The following is a 20,251-nucleotide window of genomic DNA, read 5'->3' as shown; positions in this document are numbered from 1 at the left end:
TGGTTTATTAGCTTCTGGAAATATGGAGAAACTAAGGAAAACACTTATCAAAGTTTCTGTAGTGAAAAGAAAAGAGAAGCAAGAAGTTTTAGGTGAGAGGGAGAGTTTGTTGATTTTCTGTTCTTTGGTGAAGATTTGATTGTTCATGCATGCTTTATATAATAATCTTGGATGGTTGAGATCAAGCTAGCAAGGAGGTACTTCTGTAACAACCCGCTTTTTACAAAAAGGTGTAAGTGAAAATTTCGATTTTCACGTATCGTTATGACATCATCAATGACGTCATTAGAGTATAAATTGACAGCGGAATACATTTTCTTCTTTTACAATAACACATCAGAGCTAACTGAATAACCTCAATATATAAAATAATAACCATTTGTCCTGATATAATAAAATACATCCACTTAACAACATACGTACCACATGCGGCACAAACATTACATAACCATTGTATATAACATCTACAAACTAAAGGTCTCATCCATAACCTAGCAGCTCCTGCCTTTGTTCCTGCAAAACTTGCATGTGATTGTGGTTAACACCACAATCCCATACTATAGTCGAGTGAGTCAATTGTCCTCAACCACATAGTGACACACCGATTTATATAACCATATACAATGCATCCAAATGTTGATAGTTATATCCACATACATATAATCACATTAAGATATAATCATGCTACACATTCACATAACCATATCCACATATTATCATGCTGGTTCATCTACTTTACCTCTTTACTACTCGTAGTCACATCTTTTCTTAACACATTATTAGCGTTATCTTCTTTGCTAATTTAACGCATTATTAGCGCTATCTTCTCCGCTAATTTAACATACTATTAGCACTATCTTTTCCTCTAATTTAACATACTATTAGCGCTATCTTCTTCGCTAATTTATCACATCATTAGTCAACCACATACCTCACTCTTCTATCACTACTTTTCTCTATTATTCCTTCAACATTTGGTTCATCTGTCGGTCTTATCAGTGTATTGATGCCTTGGTACCTAAACTTTCATTTATCCGTTGGTCTCTTCAATTCACTGACGCCTTGGTACCTAAACCTCCAGTCTTTTTAAGGTAAAGGAATCCATCAAAGACCCCTTCAAGTACGAGACTTGAGTAGGAAGCGTTCACGATAGGCTTCGTGTTATAGTTAAAGGTATGACTACTGCAATAGATTTTTTGTGTATGAGTACTTTGTAACTTGCTTTGTTTTTGGATAATGGAGTTCCTAGGTTTGGCTGCCCCGGAGTGGTTTTTATCTTCATAGAGTTTCCACTTCGTCAACAAATATCTTGTCTTTTTATTTTCCGCATTTAAAGATATTTTTGTTGCACACAAACACACACGCTTGGTTGTTACAAGTCAATATTTATTTTCATTTGGTATCAGAGCTTGGTACACTCTGTTTTAGATTTATTTCTTGAATGTAATCTCTTGACTTCTGTTTTGTTTCTTTTTATAATGCCTCAAAATTTTAATCAGTTCCGCCCTTTGATGGGACGACCTATGGCTATTGGAAAGCCTGCATGCGCTTCTTTTTAAAATCAATTAACGTCTGGAAAATTGTTGAAACTGGTTGGATTAAACCAGAAGAAACAGACGAAATTACTATTACTCAAACAAGCGCGTGACTCTCTAATGATAAAGCCCTCCATGCACTATGTCAAGCACTTTCACCATCTGAATTAGCAAGAATTTCAAATTGTGAAATTGCTAAAGATGCATGGAAAATTCTAGAAACAACATATGAAGGCACAAAACTGGTAAAATCTGCCAGGCTTCAAATGTTGATCTCTAAATTTGAAGAAATTAAGATGCTAGAAGAAGAGACCATCGGAGAGTTTTACACCAAGATTAGCGACCTAAGAAACTCGATGGTGAGTCTTGGGAAGCAAATCTCGGATGTAAAACTCATTCGAAAGATACTAAGATCTTTGCCTGAGCATTTCAAGATTAAGGTGACAACTATAGAAGAAAGCAAAGATTTGGAGGAGATGAAGATTGAAGAGCTAGTAGGATCTCTTCAGACATATGAATACTCCTTACCTCCAATTAGAAAGGCAAAGACAATTGCCCTCAAGGCATCTAAGGCATCTAAGAAGAAATCCAGAGTCTCATCTAACGAAGACTCTGATATTGATGAAGATGTAGTGGCAATGTTAGCCATGAACTTCGAGCGGTTCATGAAAAATAATAAATTCAAGAAGAAGTTCTCTGACAGACTAAGAAAGGCTCCCCACACAGCTGAGTCAGAAGAAGCAGAGAAGAAAGATTCAAGGGGTCCCCAATGCTTTGAATGTTCAGGCTTTGGGCACATCAAGACTAAATGTGCAAATCTGAAGAAACTAAAAGGGAAAGCCTTTAATACAACTCTCAGCAATGAGTCTGAGAAGGAAGAAGAAATTCCTGAGGAAGAAAAATTTCTGGCCTTCGTGGCCCCACATGAAGAAAAGGAGAATTCTCAGTCCTACTACTCTGAGAATAGTGCAGAAGAAGATATGCAGTCAGCCTATCAACTTCAATATGTCGAATTCTTAAAGCTGAGGGAGAAATACAAGCAGCAGGTACAAGAGCTAAACAACCTCAGGACTGAGAAGACCGCTATGCTAATAAAGATTAATGATTTAGAAGAGAGGCTTTTGGAGACATAGTTGCAACTTGAGAGAGTCTCAGACGAGAAGCTAATTCACATGCTCTCCATTCAGAAGTGCCCAACTGATAAGACCAGACTCGGGTTTGTTCCTCCTTGTACTTCTGATACTCCTTCTACCTCCCAGACTATTTTTGTGAAGCCAGTCATTCCCAAGTCTCCACCCTCAAGTGTGGATAAGGGAAAAACTGTTATGGATGGAAAAGTACCAGTCATCCCTCAGCCTGGGCCAAGCTTCCTATCAGAAGAAAGCCTCCCACATGCCATCACTGTGGTGAACTAGGGCACATCAGACCTAAGTGCCCCTATCGGCAAGTTTAGAAGAAGAAAAATTGGCAGACTCCTAAAACTCTCATGTGTCACCACTGTGGAGTTAGTAGTCATGTCCGACCTAGGTATCCTCTACCTAAGCCACCCAGGCATCATGGATCTCCACCCAGAAATCATGTTCCAAGGCATCAACAGCTACATAAGTATACTCAAGCAAAAAAGACTTCGGTCCCCAAGAAGCCGTATGTGGAGAAACATAAGACTACAGAAAGGGAAATCTTCTATGAAGGAACATCTTCTGTTAGATCTTTCATGCAAGATCTGGTCAGATATCTGACACTACAGCGAAATAAGGAAGGACAGGACAAGAAAGAAGACACCCACCCCCCAAGGGGGAGCGAACCTACCTAGTAGGTGAAGTCACACATGCCTAGGATTTTGGTTCCTAAATCCTAGAGCTTGATAGGTACACTTGCATAGCATTTTTATATTATCTTATGAAATCTTTGCATGTTGTTTTGGAACCATCTTTTCTATCCCTATATTCCCTCTTGTTTGTCTTGAGGAAATTCTGCAGATAAAATATAGGGATGATAGAAATAGCACGTCGAGTGGCTGCTTTTCTATCTTGGTACTATCAAAACTCTCTCCCTAAGGTCAGGTTTGCTTTTACCTTACATACTTGGACTATGCTATCCTCGTTATTGTGAAGCATGTTTTTATTTTTTTCTGGTTTTATTTTTTTAAAAAAAAAAGGGGGGAGGGGGGGAGAAAGATGCAGACATTTATTCCTAGTTTTAGGTTTTCAGATATCTTATGTATTTTTTCCTGATGTCTCAGTTCTTGGTGCATTACTCTTTTTTCTTTTATATAACTGAGAGTTCTTGTTTGATATCTTCAAAGTTTCCCTGCTCCATCTGTGATGTCCGAGAAATTATTTAGTAATTAAAGTATAAATTTGAGTAAATAATTGATTAAACTTAATTAGGTGTATTTAAAATGCAAGATAATATTTTTAAAAGACCAAAGTTTATAAAATGAGTTTATCAGGATTAAATAAAATAAGTTTATTTAGTGTGGTAAAATAAAACAAAGTGTTTTATTTTTATCCTATGGACTTGTAAATGGTAGCCAGAAAAATAAAATACAAAAGAATGTTGTTAATGTCCAAATAAATGAAAAATAGAAATTAAGTAAAAGGAAAGATTAAAAGGAAAATAAATTAGAAAAGAAATATAAAACAAAATAAATTATAAAAGAAATTAATGAATAGAATAAAAAAAAAGAATTTAAAAAAAAAAAAAAGAAAAAAAGAAAAAAAAGAAAGAAAAGTCAAAGGAAGAAGTCAAAAAAAAAAAAAAATGCAACATGTGGGGCGATCTGCTCCCCAAATGCTGAAAAGAAAAAAAATGAAGGGCCAAGTGGCCCTTCACAAAAAAAAAAAAAAAAAAAAAAAAAAAAAAAAAGCAAAAAAAGAAGAGGAAAGAGCCATCAGACCCGAGAGACAGGAAGGAAAAAGGGGGGGGGGGGGGAAGAATTTTTCGTAGAAAACCTTTGATCTACGAAGATCTAACCGTCCAAACTCAAATCCGACTTTGGTAACGTGATCTACGAAGCCCGATCTACGTTTCTACTGATTGGTATGAGGTATTTTCGCAAACTCTTGGTCTTTGAGATTTTAGATTAAATCTAAAGATATATGAGTTTGATTTTATGTGTTCTCAGGATTTGTTCTGTGGAGCTTGCTAAACACTATCCAAGTGTTGGATTTACATTTGGTGGAATTTTTGGTGAGTTTTCTCAAACTCTAACTTTTGGATATTTAATTTTAATTGAGTTTTTATGTGATTAACCCTTAGTAAAAGCTGTTGGGTTAATAATATTGTGTTTGGGGTAGTATTTTATAAATCATGATTTAAAGTTAGAAACTTTAATTTGATGGGTTAAATTAATTTGGAGGTTTTTAAGTGATTAAAATCTAGATCATTAAATTATGTTAATAAATTGGTAATTATTATAAAAAGATTAGTAAACGTAATTTTAGGGTTAATGTTATTTTAATACGGTAGTGTTTTACGTGACTAGGTTAATGAAAATAATTTTAGGGTTAATGCTATGGAGAAAATGTTAGTAATTTATGGGTTAGTGTAAATAATGGTAAGTTAGCAATTAATGTTATAAGTAAATAATTAAATAATAATTTTAATGTCTAACCCTTAGTAAATATTTTTGGGGTTAATGTTATTTAGGTTTAATTAGTGTTTGTTAATATGGGTAAGAGAATAGGATATAATTTTAGTGTCTAATCTTAATCAAGTGTTTTGGGTTAGAGGTGTTGTGATTAAAATTAGAAAATAAGGTTTACGGGTGTGTAATTGGGACCCTTAAAAATATTAGGGGTTTTCCAACGGTTTAGCCTTGAACGATTCAAGTGCTAATTAAGGTGTTAATTATTTAAAGTGCTAAATAGTGCAATGTGTTATTCCATAGTGATACATTGCAAGGTGGCGTCTAGGAGACCTAAGCTTGATATCTGCGCAACCAGGTGAGTATTCTACTTATTGAGGGACTTAGGAATTTAGATATATGAATTGATATGTTTGGTTTAATTTGATGTTAACTCTATGATGATGATTTGGTATATGTAATTATAAGCTATATTGTGAAAATATGTTGATGAATTGATGTTGAAGGATGCATGAGATTTGTATTGCGAATGATGGCACAATGTTGAATTGATGTTGAATATCGCACAAGATCTATGTTGTGAATATGATATATGTTGATGAATTGATATTGAAGAATGCATGAGATTTGTATTGTGAATGGAAATGTGATAATAAGATAATGTAGAAATATGCATGAAAATAAATGTGAATGAGTTTGTGAGATATTGGATTGTAAATTGTATGGATAAATGGATGTGGATAAATCTTGGTTGTATATGGTCGCGGAATTTTGACGAAGATTTGTATTGATGATTGAGTTGTAAAGTGTTGAATTAAGAATTATGTTGAGATGGTTGAATTTGTATGTGGGAATTATTAGAGATTGAATAACAAGATGTTGAATATATGTATATATATAGATATATGTGGTGGAATTGTGGATGTGTGTAGATGGAAAAATTGTTTGGACATATGTGTAACAATAGGGGTATGATGAGGTAATTTGGATTAATGAGAACTTGTAGTTGATAGATGGTAAGTCCAGTGTTGTAATATCTGGCATAGTGGTAGGTCAGAGGGTAGTAGCTCTTGGCTGAGATGTGTGGTAAGCCTAGAATTAAAGTGCTAGCACATGAGATGTGTGCCCTGCGGGTCGTAGCTTTACCAGCGGTGTTCATGGTAAGCCTAGCATTGAAGTGCTAGCACTTGTGAGATATGTGGTAAGCCTAGCATTGAAGTGCTAACTCACGTGAGATGTGTGCCCTACGAGTCGTAGCTTTACGGGCGGTGTTGATGGTAAGCCTCGCATTGAAGTGCTAGCACTTATGAGATATGTGGTAAGCCTAACATTGAAGTGCTAGCTCACGTGAGATGTGTGCCCTGCGGGTCGTAGCTTTATGGGGGGTGTTGATGGTAAGCCTAGCATTGAAGTGCTAGCACTTGTGAGATACGTGGTAAGCCTAGCATTGAAGTGTTAGCACACGTGAGATGTGTGGAATATTGTTTATGGTATGCGTGGAATATTGTTAGTAGAAATCGTGATAATATAATGTGTGATGAACAGCGTGACTTGTGCTTGATAATGTGTTGTTGTGTGAACTTAATAATTTGTGAATAACGTTGTTGAACTCTAGATTCATTTATGTTTGTGTATGTTGTATACATAGTGAGTCTTATACTACTGAGGTGGTGAACTCACACTTTCACCTGTACGGATGTGGTTAACCCCACAACCGTATAGACTCTGATGTTTTGACTGCAGGTTCAATGGATCTAATGAATGACGTCGTAGCATAGTACTTGGGATGTTATGACTGAAGCTCGACGTGACAGTTATAATGGTTGGACCATATTCACCAAACCAAATCCAAATCCCTTCCTTTGTGAAGTTGCATAAAACAATAAAAAAATGTTTCAAAGATAGTAATGAACAAGAAACATTACAGCATATGATAAAAGACCACAATCAACTCGAAGAAAAGTTGCAAATAATGAAATTCACTTTCATTCAAAGTGATGAGAGCATTGTGCATCAAAGAAAAAAAAATCCAATTAGAGTGACAATTTACACATCAAAATGGAATATATATGTTTCCATATTTACACATCAATTTACCACATATTTCAACTCAATGACACAAAATATACCAAACCAAGAACATATGATTTGAAAAAACCAAAAACTGGTTGCTGGAACTAGAAGACAGCCGGAGATGGAAGAGGGCCGGAACTGGAAGACTGCCGGTGGGTGGTTGGGTATGGGTCGTCCGAGATGGCGCCTGGCAGTACCTAGTGGTCGGAGATAGAGATGGAGATGGAAGTAGGCAGTGGTCGACGGTGCTTATCAGACGGTGGGGGACCTCGTCGGCAGTCGCTCTGTCGGAGATGAAAGACGGCCGAAGATGGAGAACGACGGTGGCGGGCTCGTGCGAAAATGGTCGCCGGAACCAGAAGAACGACGGAGCTCCAAAGAAAAGTAGTTACAGGCCGCAACACTAAACCAACAAAGAAAAATTAGAACAAGCAAAAAGAATCCCTTCAAAATCGCAGGAAAAGAGAACTTATGGCCACACCAAACTCTGTCGAGCAAGAAAAAAAACGCCCCAATCAATATCTCAACCCTCTTTGTAGATATATTAGCAAACATTCTTCACACCTTTTTCAGAATTACAAGAATGCTGAAACCAAGACTCAGCCAGCCACAATAAACAATACGATACAGCAGTTACACATTCCAAATGATAATAAACGACAATGCTGATTAAAGTTCCAATCTTCTGCATAAGAAGTCACAACAAAAAGATCAAATTGAAGTGAAAAGTGCAATTAGATGCTGGTAGAAACAACAAGAAGAACAAAGATGCTGAGCACCGCTGATATTCATAAAAAATTGCGCAACCATAACCTGAAATACACTACAATCCAAGCACCAAGGGGTTCTGGTTCTGCATGCAGAGGAACAACATCTAGTGGGATAACAGGGGGAGGAGGTGGCAATGCATCCTGTGTGCTGCCTCCATCTGTTGTGCTGTTACCGTCTTGCTCGAATGAATCCATAACTTAAGTAGAATGCGAATACCTCAGGAATCCTAAATGCACTGTCATGAGGGGTTACAAATAAAAGCAAGTTCTAATAACTCAAGTGAAGAAACTTAATAGTTCATAAAATTATCTGGAGAACCTCAGGCCTAAATAAAGAACTTAATGACACATGGGAACGATCCAAACCATCCAAAATGACCATTATTATGTACTCAAAAAGTTACAGCTTCAATATGAGCAATGAATTGTTCTTAAAGGCACACAAATTTTCTAGCCCCAAAAAAGATACGTCAACTGAATTGAGAACAGGCAATCTTAATAAAACTAAACAAATCACTGGCTACTACTGCAGATTTACATAATAACGCAGATTCTGAGACTCAAAAAAAAAAAAAAAAAAAAAAAAAAAACCTCAATGGTACTCAAATATCCAAAAAATTGATACACATGAAAGGATATCTCAACCGTCAGAAAAGAAAGCACAACACAACCCACCAAGAACATGGAACTTATGCTTTTAGGATATTAAACTATTATTCCTACAGGAGCATCAGAGCCCTTAAAAGCGTCAAATAAATCAAATAAAAAAGGTTAGGGCAATCAGACCATTTCATCGCATAGCAAAACCCACTTCAAATCAGTAGAAACCAGGCAAGAAAAAGATTCAAACAACAAACAGAGACCCCTAAAAAAATAAATAAATAAAACAGAGCTTATACACCTAGAAAAACCAAAAATTCTCTCATAGATTTAAGAACACAAAAATAAAAAGCTAAAATAACAAAAAAAAAGCAACGTATGCTAAAATTGCAGATCACAAAGCTACAAAAACCGCCTAAATAACCAGACAAGCAAGCAAGTGCCTATTTATTTCCGAACCTAAACCAGAAGAACGCAGAAAAATGAAATCTTCCTAAAATCCATAAACACAAAGGAGAATAAAAAGAAAGTTATTCCTTTCCTAAATTCTAATCTTCATATAAATTGAAAAATGACCCATTGGTAAGCGACAAGGCAACCCAACAATCAAGCAAGTTGATAAACAATCCATGTCAAAAAACCTTCCATTGCACTGACTAATCTGCCCTTCTACCATTCTGAATTACAAGTGCCCTCGGGTAATTAATTTGGATAATTACTTGAAAGCATTTACTCGAGATTTACCCGTAGCTTAGCGGAAGATGATTCAAAAAAAATATTTAATTTCATCTAACAGTGTATATGTTGATTATCTTCTTTTAGTTTAAAAAGAAAAAGCTTTGCAGGTTTTTCTTTTTAAGCCCTCAATGCTGGTGGATATTTAAGAATGATATGCTTGGGAAATTTTATAACTGTAGCCTTAGGGGAAAAAAAGAAAAATCTATGAAGCTCAACTTTATTTTTTGTTCTTTGTAAAAAATTTCCCTCAGGCGACAACGAAAGAAGCCTAAATTTTCCTATTAATCACCAGAATTTGCAAAAGGAAGCGGTTGTACTTTTGTGCAAGTCCATGTTAGGCACAACCTATTCTAATCTCAATTTCATCAACTTTTGCATGAAAAAGCAAAATTAAAACAATGAGAATTTTTTTTTTTCTTCTTTGGCCCAGAAGAAGCCACAGGATTGAAGCAAGAGAACAAATAAACTTTCAACATCACCTTCCCATTGTCCGCAAGCTCACTCCAGTCGTAGCTTGCAGACTCCTTCACTGCGTTTTCGGTAATTGCTTTTCGTTTTTTGGAGGTCTCACTTGCTTTCCCATTACCCACAAGTTCACCATTTACTTTGACAACCAAACAAGCGTAATTTCTCAGTACACGAGAGAGGAAGAAAATGAAGGAAAGGTGTTTGCTTTAATACCTGACGGAGACCTAGACTTGAAGGAGATAGATTTGGGGGGAAACCGGAACTGGAAAACGGCCGAAGATGGAAGAGGGCGGGAAGATGGAGAACGACGGTGATGGCACCTGGCAGTACCTAGTGGCCGGAGATGGAGATGGAAGTAGGCAGTGGTCGACGGTGCTTATCAGACGGTGGGGTACCTCGTCGGCGGTCACTTTGTCGGAGATGAAAGGCCGCCGGAGATGGAGAACGACGGTGGCGGGCTCATGCGAAACTGGTCGCCAGAACCGGAAGAACGACGGAGCTCCGAACGGTGGTGGGTAGTGCGTGGTGGTTGGCGGTGGCGGGTCGTGCGTGGTGGTCGACCGGTGGGAAGATTTTAAGGTAGATGGAGAGAGGGAGGGAAAATTTGGGGGGAAGCTCGGGGAACAAAAATGAGAAAATGGGGTGCTGTATTGGTTTTTGTTTTCAAATTTTCAAATTTTGAAATTTTTAATTTTTTAATATATATATTTTTTTTTGAAAAAAAAAAAAGACTTTAAAACTGAAATGGCCCTTTCCACGTAGGAAAGGGCCGGGCAGGGGCCGGCAAGATGGCCCCTGCCTATCATTACTCGGGTATTTTTGGATGTTGAATTCCCTGTCTTGTGTTCCTGTTCTGGCCGGTTATGTGTCGGCAGTGGCTATGGGTATTGAATTGGGTGCTGTGGAGATTTAATGATGAGTGTTTTGATTTGGTGGTTTGAGGTTAAAACTGTCTCTGTTGTGACTGTGATGGACTGATTTGAGTTGATATTTGTGCTGGTTTGATTGGTTTATATTCGGGAATTTAGGTCTTGCTGACCGGTTGAGTATGTGTTGTTGATGTCCCTGTTTTAACCAAAAGATTTGGGGATTTTTCAAAATAAACAAATACCTGATTTTGAGTTTAGAATAGCTAAATGAATATTTGAGTGTATTAGTATTTTAGTAATCGGATCAGTGATGAATTTTAAAGGATAGATTTCCTATGTTGGCCATATGGTGTTTTGGATATTTGTTTTAGGTTGTTTCAATTGAATAGATATTGGAATGTTATTTGGAGGTGTTGGCTAGATATTTATGTGTGATATATTTAGTTAAGTTGAAATGGGTTAAATGTAGTCCTAATGGATTGGTAACTGAATTTAAGTCCCTAGGTGGCCTTTGTTGTTGACCAATTATGAGTATGGTGATATTTTGAGTGTAGGAAGAATATTGGTGTTAGTTCAATTATCAAACGTTTGCAATGTGGCATCTTCATCCTAAATATGTTAATAAATTGACATTGATGTTTTAAAGGGAATTCTTTTAAAATGAAAAAGATTGAATATTATGTAAATGAGTCATATAATCTAAGGAAATGTATGAATGTTGTTATTGAGTTGTGATATGGTTTAAATATGAAAACATGTTCATATGTTGAGTTCTCTTTAATTATAAGGATCTTGTTCCTTTATGGGCTAGCTAGATTGTTCCTTTGTATACTCCCTGTGTACTAAGGGGCGCCTTATGCTTTTTTAATGAAATTCCTATTACTTATCAAAAAAAAAAATGTTGAGTTCTCTTTAATTATAATTATGTTCAAACATCTTTTTTGTTTGGTTGTGTATTATGGTTGAAAGCTTTTGAAGTTAACAATGTGAAGATATGCATAGGTTAGATATGATTCTAAGGTATTGCTAGAAATATGCATAGGTTTCTTGTTAGCTGATTTATCAATGCTATAGAAGATGATATTAAGAATGTTAGATTATACTCAAGTGCTACTTGAGACCTAGATTAGATATTATTCTAAGGTATTGATTTGCTAATTGATTAAGTAAATATTAAGACTTAACCATGTTAAGTGTTAACAAATGTAAATGATTTTCTAAATTAAAAAGATGATTGCTTCTATGTATGCATATATGTGAAATAGAATTCATGTTTAAGCACGGGTTTATTAAAAGTAATGGTATTGACCTTGTATGCACATGTATATGTATTTGATGCAGATGATGAACTGTGACAACACAAAGGGGCTGTAAGTATAAATTACTTACTGAGGGTAGTACTGGATTTCAATAGTGTTGTGTTTATGTTTTATTTTAATTGAGTGCGTGTGACTGATTATTGCATACTGTTAATAATTAACCTATTAATATTGGAGTCAACGTCTCTCAAAGTGCTAGTAGAGTGACGTGTGACGTACTCTGCTAGTGCGAAAATAAGCTAATCAAAATGTAATGTAGAGGGAACGGCCTCAAGAAAGACGCTTACCGAGTTAACGGCTTCAAACTAGAGGAGTGCAATGACTATATTGAACTGTTAAACTTTGCATAGAAAACTATCACCTCATCATTATGTCATATCTCTGTCCCTTAAATAACGCATAAATCATGATGTTGTTGAATGACAGTTAACTCACTTATGAAACTATGGGGTTGTGGTTATAACCACCATCTCATAGATGTTTGCGCAGGTTCTGAAGATTATGGAATGGATTAAATGCTAGCTTAAGAGATTTAAAGCTATTGTAGTTAAGATTTTAGTGCTTGGTACTTGTAAATGTTTGTACTGTTCTGTATGTAACATGTTTAGGAATTTACTTGTATGTAGTAAGTTTCCATGTATGCTTTCGTATCATGTGTGACACATGTTTCTTTGTAATTAGTGTGAAAGACTTTTAACGTATTTCTAGTGGATGTCAGTTAAAGCTCTAAATGTATTGTAAGGGAGTTGTCCCTGATGGTTGTAAAGAAAAAAAAAGATATTCGTATTTTTCCGCTGCCAGATTTATTGTCTCTAAATGGTTAACGACACGTAATTATCCAGATATAATTACTTACTTTTTTTTGTAAAAAGCGGGTCGTTACACATTTTCCAAGGGTCCAAATCCAAAACAAATTCTATTGCAATCCATTTTATTTTTTTTAGCATGCAATCATGCAAATATTATATTGAACCTACCAATCAAATCTATGAGTTACTAATCTAGAAGTCACATCAATATGTTCTCTACCACACAAATGATATTGATATGTTTACTAACATGATTAGCAAGAGCCATATATATAAAGATCATACAATGCATATATGATCATGATTAGCAAAGAAACACATAAACATCAAAGTCATATTATGCATACATCATTATAATTATTACAGATGTATATCATCATTAAAATTACACAATGCAAGCATAGATGACCATATTTAAGAATCCTAACTGTAAACAACAGTTATTAACCTCATCAACCATAATGAAAAAATTAAATTGACTTCTAGTATAAACAAGTGTGTGTGTGCACAAAGTGTCAAACAAAATAGTATCAAAGCGGAATTTAAAAGACACAAGAATTTTGTTAACGAAGTGAAAACTCAATATGAGAAAAACCACTCCAGGGCAGCCAAACCTAGGATATCCACTATTTAGAAGACAAGACTAGTTACAAAGTAGTAGCACTCACATACCCTTGATGCAGTGGTCGTACCTTGCACTCTAACGTGTAGCCTAACACGAACGCCTCCCAACCAGGTCTCCTACTTGAAGGGGTCTTCAATGGAATCCTTTACCTTAGGGCCAACCCCTAAGATAGACTTCAGATCAATGCAGCAACAGCACACACAACAATGGCTTCAGAAAGACTAACTCAGCACAATAACCTTACAATATAACTCTCTAAGCATTAAGGAATTCAATACCGAATTCTTACTGTTCTCAAGCCTAGGGACCTCTATTTATAGGCTACAGGTTCAAATGAATGTCTAGCTTGATAAAACCTAGGCGCCGTCCGGACGGTAGTTATAGGGCGTTCGGACGGACAGCTGTGCGATCGGCTTTCCAAACTTTCTCTGAAATTCTTTCTTGATTTGAGCCGCGTCCGGACGGTGTTGCCCTGTCGTTCGGACGGTCGCACTTCAGCTGCACGCAATTTCCATATTAAGGCTTCGCGTGTCCGGACCAAGGAAATGGTCGTTCGGACGGTTGATCAGATGCACGTAATTTCCATATAAGTAGCTCGCGCGTCCGGACCATGAAGACTGTCATCCAGACGTCTGAATTTTGAATACGATACTTGCCTTATGGATGAGAGCATCCGAACGGGAATCCACATCGTCCGGACGGTTGTAGAGATCTTTCCATATCTGTGTTTTTTGATGGAAATCCCATAGCTGGTTGAACACTGAGTGTCGTCCGGACGTGCTGCTGAAACGTTCAAATGGATGCAAGCTGGAGCAGTTCGAAGCTTCTCGACACAGAGGAAGGTCCAAACGGAAAGTTCTCGTCGTCAGGACGGATGATGCTTTGGACAGTTAAGTGTCCAGACGGTATATCACGTTGTCTGAATGGCTGCAAGGGATCCGATTTTTCTGACTTGTAAACTTTGCAGAATCTTCTGGAAGCACTCTAAGTAGCAGAATCCCTGTTTAAAAGCATCATTACAAGGAAGTGATTTTGTCCAACAGAATGAAGCCAATCACAAACTAACACATAATTTTTCACACAAAAGCTTTTAAAAAAGTTATTTATTTTACCTATAGCTCTTCTGTAACCTCTAGACTTCTAGGGTCATATCTGACAGTACTTAGAGCAAAACTGTTCTGGCACTAAACTGTAACTTACAAAGGTCACCTTAAGACACTAAAGGTTCACTGGGTCTCAGAGCCAACCGCTCTGATACCAAACTGTAACGACCTGCTTTTTACAAAAAGGTGTAAGTGAAAATTTCTATTTCCACGTATCGTTATGACATCATCAATGATGTTATCAAAGTATAAATTAACAGCTGAATACATTTTCTTCTTTTACAATAACACATTAGAGCTAATTGAATAACCTCAATATATAAAATAATAACCATTTGTTCTGATATAATAAAATACATCCAATTAACAACATACGTACCACATGCGGCACAAACATTACACAACCATTGTATATAACATCTACAAACTAAAGGTCTTATCCATAACCTAGCAGCTCCTGCCTTCATTCCTGCAAAACTTGCATATACAATGTATCTAAATGTTGACAATTATATCCACATTCATATAATCATGCTACACATTCACATAACCATATCCATATATTATCATGCTGGTTCATCTACTTTACCTCTTTACTACTCATAGTCACATCTCTTCTTAACACACGATTAGCGCTATCTTCTCCGCTAATTTAACATACTATTAGCGCTATCTTCTCCGCTAATTTATCACATCATTAGTCAACCACATATCACATTCTTCTATCACTACATTTCTCTATTATTCCTTCAACCTTTGGTTCATCCGTTGGTCTTATCAGTGCATCGATGCCTTGGTACCTAAACTTTATCCGTTGGTTTCCTCAATTCACTGACGCCTTGGTACCTAAACCTCCAGTCTTTTTATTAAGACTTATATCACACCACAGTATAATCATGCAAACAACATCACATCCATAATCTCAACCAAAACATGTTACACATATTAAATGCCAAACATCAATTAGCATATAATCAAATAAAACAGAGATCACTTCATTGCTAAAGACTAAACCACACGTATCACCCTCAATGAGTAAGAAATACTCACAGTTCTTTCCTGCTACACAAGCAAATAGTGAATCAGTACAATTCACTAAACATAGATTTTAACCCTATACTCATTTCTGATTTCTTCATCCTATTATTCTTTCGATATAGTAACGGCATATAAAATCCTTCAATCATAATGCCATATATTTCATGTAGACATTATAACTGCATTCATTATTAAATTACCAAAATACCCTTAACCATAATAATTATCAAAATACCCTTTTACTCGAGCATCACAACGGCATGATTTATATTTCAATCACTCCGCTTTGAAAACACTATTTTAAAACATAACTTAAATCATTAAAGGATAAGAATCTTATCCAAAATATCTAAAATATCTTTTTAAGATATTTTGTAAAATATCTCAGAATATCTTCTGTGATATTTTGTAAAATATCTCAAAATATTTAAAATATCTTTTTAGGATATTTTGTAAAATATCTCAAAATATCTTCTGGGATATTTTGAAAAATATCTCAAAATATCCTCTAGGATATTTTGTAACATACGTAATCATAAAGCATGTTATTCTTTTCGTTTCTTAATCTGTTCTACCTCTTATCTTTTAAAGCGTTCATTCCTTTTCATATCTCGTTCTACCAATTATCTTTTAAAATGTCTTTTCCATTTTCTTATCTTTTCTACTAATCAAGAGATAACGTAGAGAGGATCTTAGAGATTCTTACCTTAATCAAAACCCGAGAGAGAGATCTTTCTTTCCTCTTTGTTGCTACACACCTGAGAGGAAGAGAAAGAGAGGAATTAAGAGAACTTCTCCCACAACGCTCACACACACCAAATCCGGCCAAGGTATAGTGATGGAGATCCTCGATTCTCCTTTTCTAGTACCAAACCGGGAGGTAGAGAGAGAGAGTTAGAGATATCTATATATGTCCGTGAAAAAGAAAAGAGAATTCTTGTTCTTTAGAACCGAAACTAAAAAGGAAACAGCAAGAGCTCTTCGTGCTACGGCATCCATGGATGGAGCGATGCACAGAGGTATGAAAGAACTAGAGAAATCAAGAGAAAAGAAGAGAGAACTTACAAAAGGCTGTTGTCCAAGGGATAAGAAGATGCAATTCTTCTTCTTTGATGCAATTCTAATTAAAGAGGACTAGAGGAAGAGCTAGAGATCTTCTTCCTTTCTCTTGATGCAACCAGACCAAAAGAGGAGAAGAGAGAGCTGCAAAAATAAGAGATGTTAGTTTGTAATTGGCCACATTCTGTTCGACAAAATCACTTCTTTGTAATGATGCTTTTAAACAGGGATTCTGCTATTTAGAGTGCTTCCAGAAGATTCTGCACAGTTTACAAGTTAGAAATTTCGGTTCCCTACCAGCCGTCCAGACGACGTGACATACCGTCCGGACACCCATCTGTCCAAAGCATCTTCCATTCGGACGACGAGAACTTTCAGTCCGGACCTTCCTCTGTGTTGAGAAGCTTCAAACTGCTCCAGCTTGCATCCGTCTGAATGTTTCAGCAGCACGCCCGGACGACACTTAGAGTTCGACCAGCTATGGAATTTCCTTCCAAAATACAATTATGGGAAGATCGCTGCTACTATCCGGACGATGTGGATTCTCGTCTTGACGTGCTCATCCATAAGGCAAGTATTGCATTCAAAATCCAGACGTCTGGACGTCAATCCTCTTGGTCCGGATGCGCGAGCATCAGATATGGAAATTGCTTGCATCAGATCAACCGACCGGACGACCATCCCGTCGGTCCGGACGCGCGAAGCCTTGGTATGGAAATTACTTGTAGCGAAAGTACGATCGTCCGGACAATAAAGCACCACCGTCTGGACGCAGCTGAAATCAGGAAAGAATTTCAGCGAAATTTTTGAAAAGCCGATCGCACAGTTGTCTGTCCGGATGCCCTATGACTACCGTTCGGACGACACCTAGGTTTTATCAAGCCAGACGCTCATTTGAACCTGCAGCCTATAAATAGAGGTCCCTAGGCTTGAGAACTGCAAGAATTCGGTATTGAATTCCATTAGTGCCTAGAGAGTTATATTGTGAGATTATTGAGCTGAGTTGTCTCTCTGAAGCCGTTATTGTGTGTACTGTTGCTGCGCTTATCTGAAGTCTATCTTAGGGGTTGGCCCTAAGGTAAATGATTCCATTGAAGACCCCTTCTGGTAGGAGACCTGGTTGGGAGGCGTTCGTGTTAGGTTACACGTTAGAGTAAAAGGTATGACCACTGCATTAGGGGTATGTGAGTGCTACTACTTTGTAACTAGTCTTGTCTTCTAAATAATGGATATCCTGGGTTTAGCTGCCCCGTTGTGGTTTTTCTCATATTGAGTTTCCACTTCGTTAACAAAAATCTTATCTCATTTAAATTCTGCATTGTTATTATTTTGTTTACACTTTGTGCACACAGAGAGAAGCCGAGAGAGAAATTTGAGAGAGTTTCTCCAAGAGAAGAAGAAGATGCGATTTGTGAGAGGAGCCATCCTTTTATAAAAGAATGAATGGCCAAGATTGCACCATTTGGATTTAATCCAATGACTAGAAACCAATCTTGAAGGGCAAGTTTGATGACACACCCAAGTAATCGTTACATCATCAAAATATCTCTTATCTTAGTAACCTTATCCTATAGTTAGATAATTTTATCCTTAAATATTTACTTGACCTTATAATAACTATTAAACTACCATACAAGACAAGAATGGACACTTGTCAACTCAAGAAAGCATCCGAAAATCAATAGGGTGACGTGGTAGAATCTTGGGCTACCATGCATGCATGTTGTCCAGTCCAGGGGCAGTAGGTTCACGGATAGTTTCGGCAAACCTACTATAATTTGATTTTTATGAAACTTTATAGGTAGATAGAGGACTCCAAGATGAGTGTTCTGGCTTTTGAATCGACCAAAACGGAGTTCATTGGACCCTATTTTTGTTATTCCAAAGTTTAAGGTCCGTTTTAACATGCCGATACACTTATACATATTTTTCAATAAACATTTACTCTCTTTGAACATATCTTGATTAATATTTATGAATAAATATTCATATTTAGTTTATTAGATCTTAAATGTGATTTTAAGATATTTTATTTAATATCTTGAAACACAGGGTATCACAACTTCAATGGCTAGATTAATGACAGATCATCTAGGGAGAATAGTATTAAGATCATCCATATCTTCTAAGATTGAATTTTCATATCTTTGAATAATTATTGTACCAAATCACGTTTTTTTTTTTAGCCAAACCAGCTAACTAGACTAACTAGATGAGTGTTAATCATCTGGAACCGTTCACACGTAGTGGGTTCAAAAATCAAAGGAAACTTGTAGCTTAAACGTAAACTGTTTCGTACTGGATAATAAAGTCGCTCGATCGACTTCGACTCCAAAATCGCTCGATCGACTTTGGTTGAAATATCATTGTCCAACCGACTTCTATATATATATATATATAGAATTCTATTAATCTATAACTAAAAATAATTAAGTGCTATACCTATGCATACATATGCATATATTTATATTTATGCATTATTAATCTAGGCATCCTATTACCTGGTGTTACACTAGTTGTCTTTATGTTGATTAATTCAAGAACTTATGATGGGATTCTTTCATTACTCTATTATGCCCAAGACTCGGTCACTCAAATTGACATAAATAACAAATCTGTACCGCATGCATATGATGATCAAACATAAACATGCAAGGAATTCAAGAAAACTAGAAATAATCAATTAAGAATCACAAATAGTTGTAGCAACGCAAACAAAACCTTAAAGAAACATAATTAGGGCTTCAATCGAGCCCCAACAAGATTAATTAACTACAACTAATTCAGACTAAAAGTATATACATATAGAAAATAAAGAAATGAAGAAAGAAAAACCAAAACCCTTTTCTTGATCTAGCCTCCGATTCCACTCTCAAAGCTTATGTGTCTGTTTTGAAGGACTTAGATGAGTATTTATAGAGTTTAGGAACAAACATAGATGATTTCATGCAGCCTACAAGTCCAAAATCGGTTGGAGTTGGATTAGAATCTTTCCAAATTTGTCCAGATTTTTGGTCCTATATTGCAGGGCGATTTTGGCATAGTAAACATACGAATTACGGAAAATAATATATAAAATCAGGGGACTCAAGGAAAAAGAGGTAGAGAATTAAATGGCAATATCTTGGCTTTAATTCTACTACGGAAGATTTCATGCAGGAATCATAAGTCAAAATTAAGTAAATTTAAAGTATTAATTGTTTTAATAAAAAAATATAAACTAGTGTGCAATTACAATTATTTAGTGGAATCAATTGTAATTACATAGTGACCGGAAGAGGTCAGAACTATTTTCGCTAGTTTTTTATTTTTCTTTTAGGCCCCTCACCAAGCTAATTTAATTTAACCAGATCAGGCTTTTTATTTATTGGGCTAGTTGTTTTAATTATTTAAAAAACATGGGCTAGAGAGAAACTGTGATTAGATGCAAGGGGTAGATTAGGCTTCGGTATAAAACCCAAGCCCACTAGCAGTGCAGTTGACGCATGGACCAGGGAATTTTTCCCTGGCCCAATTCATCAACTACAAGGATTGAAGGCTAGGGTTTTTCCTAACCGTAGCCATCCACCACTATAAAGGAGTTCTAGCTTATTTAGAACTTCAACTGCAGCTTGTCCAACATTGCTTAAATCTCCCAGGCTTCTAGTATTCTGAGC

At 36.3% G+C, this 20,251-nt stretch overlaps 1 long non-coding RNA gene across 1 annotated transcript; it reads left to right on the top strand.

Moving 5' to 3' along the window:
• The first annotated feature begins 4,459 nt into the window (after positions 1-4,459).
• LOC133853779 (uncharacterized) lies at positions 4,460-12,761 on the top strand. Its single transcript, XR_009896737.1, has 5 exons — positions 4,460-4,584; positions 4,663-4,727; positions 5,428-5,482; positions 11,984-12,012; positions 12,439-12,761. It is a non-coding gene; the product is annotated as an uncharacterized LOC133853779 (long non-coding RNA).
• Positions 12,762-20,251: the final 7,490 nt, after the last annotated feature.

The sequence above is a fragment of the Alnus glutinosa genome, chromosome 13, assembly GCF_958979055.1.
Source record: "Alnus glutinosa chromosome 13, dhAlnGlut1.1, whole genome shotgun sequence".
NCBI lineage: Eukaryota > Viridiplantae > Streptophyta > Magnoliopsida > Fagales > Betulaceae > Alnus > Alnus glutinosa.
The sequence above is the reverse complement of the archived record's forward strand: the minus strand, read 5'-3'. Positions and strand labels throughout refer to the sequence as shown.